Below are 6,295 nucleotides of genomic sequence, written 5' to 3'. Positions count from 1 at the left end.
GGAACAGGCAGATAGCAAGTGGATTTATAGTCTCACTGTTAAATTTTGGGTGCTCCATTAAAACTGAATGCTGGAAGGCTCAATATCAATTACATAGTCATTAATTCAATCACTACTATAGCTATCAATTCTATAATGATCTACAACAAACAGTTAAATTAATAAACACTAGCCAGTTTGGTCTAGCAATTAAGGCACCAGGCTAGAAAGTGGGAGACCCTGAATTCTAGTCCCACCTTAGCACTGAAAGCTAGCTGGGTGACTTTGGGCCAGTTGCTGCCTCTCAGTCTAACACATCTCACAGGGTTGTTTTTGAGGAGAATGTAGAAGTAAGGTGTGGTGGATATGTCCGCTGCCATGAGTTATTTGTAAAAATAATAAAGATGCGCTATAAATAAATTAAAATAAAATAAAAGTTATAGATAGAATGAGTGTTCTGGAGCAATGATGTCTACAAAATTTAGATGGAACTGAGAATCAATTCTACAGATTCTTGGATGATTGATTTACCCACGGATAATAGCTTTGATGATGCCTGTGGAATCATGCAGACCATGGATACCAGTTTTTACCATCCCGTTCATAATTACTTCATGAGTCCTTTGCATGACAAAGAAAACCAAACAAGATTGCCTGTTGGTTTGATCCAGCAAGAGTCTTCTAACTTCTTTGTGGTTCTTCGTGGTTTTGGGGTGACACCAACACGGCTCTTTTCCAGAGACAACCAAATCTGGAAGTGCCTGAGGTAGTACCTTTCATTTGTACAAGAGGAACATCTCAATCCTTCAGAGTGAATGCTTTAGAAATTGTCTTCCCAAACCCCCACCATTCTATCTTTCTTTTTAGTATGACAGGATGTGAAAGCTCTTTTGTTGCTAAGAATCATCACCACAATATTTGAATATATTCAAGGATGCTCTTGTGGATAATGTCCTAAATACAGCTGGTGATGATTCAGAGACACGTGCAAAGAAGAAATATTAGTTTAATGTATTCCTTACCATCACCAACTTCTAAATCTATTGATTGAAAGTAAAATTAAGGCTGAGTTAAAGGAAAGTGTGTACATTGTGTGTGTGAGAGAGAGGGTGGGGGTAGACAGGAAGAATAGAAACAGTCTTTTATTCAAAAGAGGAGAAACTTTGATTGCATGTTTCTGGTCACCCATCTTGACTTTTAGTACCTCCTGTGGACACCATTGTGGATAAGGAGAAGCTATTTTCCATATCCCAAAATTCAAGGACCATGAATCACCCAACAATGTTGAATCCTGAAAGAATCAGGACAGATAAAGGGATTTTTTTAAAAAACAAAATGCATAATTTAAGTTCGGAGTTTGCTACAAGACATGGTGCTGGCTACCAAGGGTTGGACCCATTCATGGAAGTCCTGGGGGTGGATGGCTTGATGGGAGTGGGACTGCCTCTGAAGACCCTCTGCTGGGAGATCAATGGGCTTCCTTGACAGTTGGTGGTCACTGGGACAACAGATGGGTGAACTACATGGGCCAGGACTTCTATCCAGTGCTTAGGTTCTTACCTTCTAAAGCAACGTTTCTCAATCTTGACAGCTTGAATTCCACACATCTTCAAGCTGCCAAGGATAAGAAATACTGTTTTAAAGAATTAGATGTACTGCAAAGCAAAACTATTGGTGTATATGGCATCTTTATTTTTCTGTAGTGGGCATCTTCAAAGAGATCTCCATTGAGGGAGGAAGAGAGAGGACAATTTCTGCCATTGTGGAATCCACTAAGGGTCAATGTCTGTTATTCTATTCTCTCTATTCTCAATAACTCTGTTATTCTATTTCTATATGAATAGAATAGAATAGAATAGAATAGAATATTTTATTGGCCAAGTGTGATTGGACACACAAGGAATTTGTCTTGGTGCATCTGCTCTCAGTGTTCATGAAAGAAAAGATACCTTCATCAAGGTACAACACTTAATGATAGTCATAGGGTACAAATTTAACACTTAATGATAGTCATAGGCTACAATTAAGCAATCAGGAAACAATCAGTATCAGTATAAATCGTAAGGATACAAGCAACAAAGTTACAGTCATAAGTGGAAGGAAATGGGTGATGGGAACGATGAGAAGATTAATAGTAATGCAGATTCAGTAAATAGTCTGACAGTGTTGAGGGAATTATTTGTTTAACAGAGTGATGGTGTTCGGGGAAAAAAGCTGTTCTTGTGTCTAGTTGTTCTGGTGTGCAGTGCTCTATAGCGTCGTTTTGAGGGTAGGAGTTGAAACAGTTTATGTCCAGGATGTGAGGGATCTGTAAATATTTTCACAGCCCTCTTTTTGATTCGTGCAGTATACAGGTCCTCAATGGAAGGCAGGTTGGTAGTAATTGTTTTTTCTGCAGTTCTAATTATCCTCTGAAGTCTGTGTCTGTCTTGTTGGGTTGCAGAACCAAACCAAACAGTTATAGAGGTGCAAATGACAGACTCAATAATTCCTCTGTAGAACTGGATCAGTAGCTCCTTGGGCAGTTTGAGATTTCTGAGTTGACGCAGAAAGAACATTTTTGCTGTCCTTTTTTGATGACGTTTTTGATGTTAGCTGTCCATTGTGATATGATAGAACCTAGAAATTTGAAGGTTTCTACTGCTGATACTGTGTTGTCTAGTATTGTGAGAGGTGGAAGTATGGAAGGGTTTCTCCTAAAGTCTACCATCATTTTTACGGTTTTGAGTGTGTTCAGTTCCAGATTGTTCTGGTCGCACCACAAGGCTAATCGTTCAACCTCCCGCTTGTATGCAGATTCATCATTGTCTCAAATGAGACCAATCACTGTTATGTCATCTGCAAACTTCAGTAGTTTGACAGATGGATCATTGGAGATGCAGTCATTGGTATACAGAGAGAAGAGAAGTGGGGAGAGCACACAGCCTTGGGGGGGGGGCTGTGCTAATTATACAGGTACCTGATGTGATTCTGCTTAGTTTCACCTGCTGCTTCCTGTTTGTTAGGAATATAGTATATAGTAAAACCTCACCAGCAAATAAATACCAAAACACAGGTGAATAATTTGTGTGAGAGCATCTTAAATGTAGACAAGGCTGCCTGACATTAGACTGAATGACAGACTCACTCCATGAGAATCTGCAATGCAAAATTTCAGAAGCGAATTCTGTTTTGAATTCAACCAACGCTGAATAAGAATTTCTCTGCCCAATGACAAGCCTTTTAGGAGCAGATCTCCTCCATCAGAGCAGTTTACTTTCACTTTCATCCTAACACAAAGGAGGCAGCTTTTAAGTAAGTAAAGTTAAACCATATATGTCATTTTTAGTTTCAGCTGCTTTGTTTGAAAGATCCATTAATCGCATCCACTGGCAAGACTCTTCTTTCTAAAACTGGTTTACTTTTCTCCATATTTGTACAAACATAACCAAAGCTGCACTCTGTGCAGCCAAGTAGGAAAAAATCAGTAAGCATTAGGTAACCCTGAAATTTGCATGGATATGACTATGTCCTGGGGAACGCAACGTAATGGAAAAATTAAGAAATCTAATGATTACTCAGTGACAAGAATGAGGATAAGGTGAGGTCTAAAAATGGGCTGGGAAGAGCGATGGAATGAAATAGCTGGGAGGGGAGGAAAGGAAAGGAAAATCAGGTGGGAGGGGAACTTGCTGACTGGACAAGGAAAGCAGAATAGAAATGGCATCCAACAAAGATAAAATTGCAAATAGAGGCATTCTGTGGTCCCATGGATACTTTTAGAATAGAATAGAATAGAATAGAATTTTATTGGCCAAGTGTGATTGGACACACAAGGAATTTGTCTTGTGCATATGCTCTCAGTGTACATAAAAGAAAAGATATGTTCATCAAGGTACAACATTTACAACACAATTGATGGTCAATATATCAATATAAATCATAAGGATTGCCAGCAACAAGTTATAGTCATACAGTCATAAGTGGAAAGAGATTGGTGATGGGAACTATGAAACGATTAATAGTAGTGCAGATTCAGTAAATAGTCTGACAGTGTTGAGGGAATTATTTGTTTAGCAGAGTGATGGCCTTCGGGAAAAAACTGTTCTTGTGTCTAGTTGTTCTGGTGTGCAGTGCTCTATAGCGTCGTTTTGAGGGTAGGAGTTGAAACAGTTTATGTCCAGGATGCGAGGGATCTGCAAATATTTTCACGGCCCTCTTCTTGATTTGTGCAGTATACAGGTCCTCAATGGAAGGCAGGTTGGTAGCAATTATTTTTTCTGCAGTTCTAATTATCCTCTGAAGTCTGTGTTTTTCTTTACATGGCTGCTTTTAATCATCAACAAAACCGAATACACTATTTATATTTATTTTATTTATTTATTTTGTCATAACAATATACATAAGCATCACACAAAAAGATTATATAGTATATAAACATATATATGAAGAAAAACAATAGGACAGGAACGGTAGGCACGTTTGTGCTCTTATGCACGCCCCTTATGGTCCTCTTAGGAATGGGGTGAGGTCAATAGTAGAAAGTTTTTGGTTAAAGCTTTTAGGATTATGGGAAGAGACCACAGAGTCAGGTAAAGTGTTCCAAGGACTGATGATTCTGTTACGGAAATCAGGGTTGAATTGTGGAACCTTTGATGTTCTCTGAGTTTGGTCGTTTTCTTGCAGACATTTCATTACCCAGCTAGACAACCTCATCAGTGCTAGAAGAGAGTGGGGGGTTTCCTCTCTATTTATATAAAACAGCTTTCCCTGTCAGCGGTGGGATTACAGGGAAGAATACTCCCTGGTGGGAGTATTCTTGGTGGTTCCTTGATTAGGCTGTTGTTAATTTAATTGTTTACTGAATGGGTAGTTCCTTGAATGGGGTATTGTTGCTTGGTGGTTGGTCTAGTATTAATCTTCGCTTATCTAGATATTCATTGCTGGTGAACAGGTTTGGTTTGTTTGTTTTTGGTGTTTTTGTCTAGCACTGATAATGTTACCTACATTTACATGATGTTAATACACTTTAGAGAATGTCTAACAGATGCACCCAATGCCCTTTCAAAATATTTCAGCCCCAAACATTTCGTGACATGGATGTTTTCAGCAGAACTCGTTCCAGGAATCCCTATCAGGAAGTATTCTGTGCTATTGGGAAAGTCTGTTCAGAAATGTTTCCACATGCAAATCCGCCCCACACTTCTGCTGAGTGTCTTGCAGGTACACATTCTTGTCTCTCCGATGAAGGCAACAACACATTTCTCCTTGAAGGTAATTCCTCCTGCAGCTTCTTGGTGACACGAGTTGTGTGGGGAGACCTGGCCCCTCGCCATCTAGCCATTTTTGACTGTTTGACGAATTCAAGGAAAGTGGAAAAGATAGGAATGAATTCCATAAATGCCTGGGTAAGACCACACTTGAAATATTGCATCCAGTTTTGGTCACCACGATCTAAAAAAGATGTTGAGACGCTAGAACAGAGGTCTTCAAACTTGGCAGCTTTAAGACTTGTGGAGTTCAACTCCCAGAATTCTCCAGCCAGCATGTGATTAGGGGCCTGGAGGTTAAACAAAATGTGAAGAACAGTTGCAGGAATTGGATTTGTCTAGTCCAGTGGTCTGCAAACTGGCTGAGGAACTCTGGGAGTTGAAGTCCACAAATCTTAAAAGAGTCAAGTTTGCAGACCCCTGGTCTAATCTAATGAAAAGAAGGACCAGGGTGACACGATAGCAGACTTCCAATATTTGAGAGCCTGCCATAAAGAAGAGGGAGTCAAGCTATTTTCCAAAGCACTTCAGGCCAGGACAAGGATCAATGGTGGAAGATCATTAAAGTGAAATCCAACCTAGAACTAAGGAGAAATTTCCTGACATTTAGAACAATTAATCAGTGGAACAAGTTGTCTCCAAAATTGTGGGTGCTCCAACCTTGCAGATTTTTTAGGAAGAGATTGGACAACCATTTGTCTGAAATGGTATAAAGTTTCCTTCCTGAGCAGTGGGTTGGACTAGAAGACCTCCAAGGTCCCTTCCAACTCGATTATTCTGATATTTTAGATTCTAAATTAGGGAAAGAAACTCAACTAGGAGGGCAACATACTTGAACAGAAGTCCAAACCTGACCTTCTATGGTTATTGCCTCTTATTATTATATATATATATATATTTCTTGGTAATGTGCAACTGGGACAGAAAGCATGCTTGGGAAGAAAAAGGGAGAAGGAATTGGTTTTCCTTGCACTATTAAAACTGGCAAATTTGGATAAACAGGGGTGACAATGATATTTACACTTGAACTTCTGCTTTGTCCAATGAGCACAAATGAAGAGTCAGTT

Source organism: Ahaetulla prasina, chromosome 11 (assembly GCF_028640845.1).
Source record: "Ahaetulla prasina isolate Xishuangbanna chromosome 11, ASM2864084v1, whole genome shotgun sequence".
Lineage (NCBI taxonomy): Eukaryota > Metazoa > Chordata > Lepidosauria > Squamata > Colubridae > Ahaetulla > Ahaetulla prasina.
The sequence above is the reverse complement of the archived record's forward strand: the minus strand, read 5'-3'. Positions refer to the sequence as shown.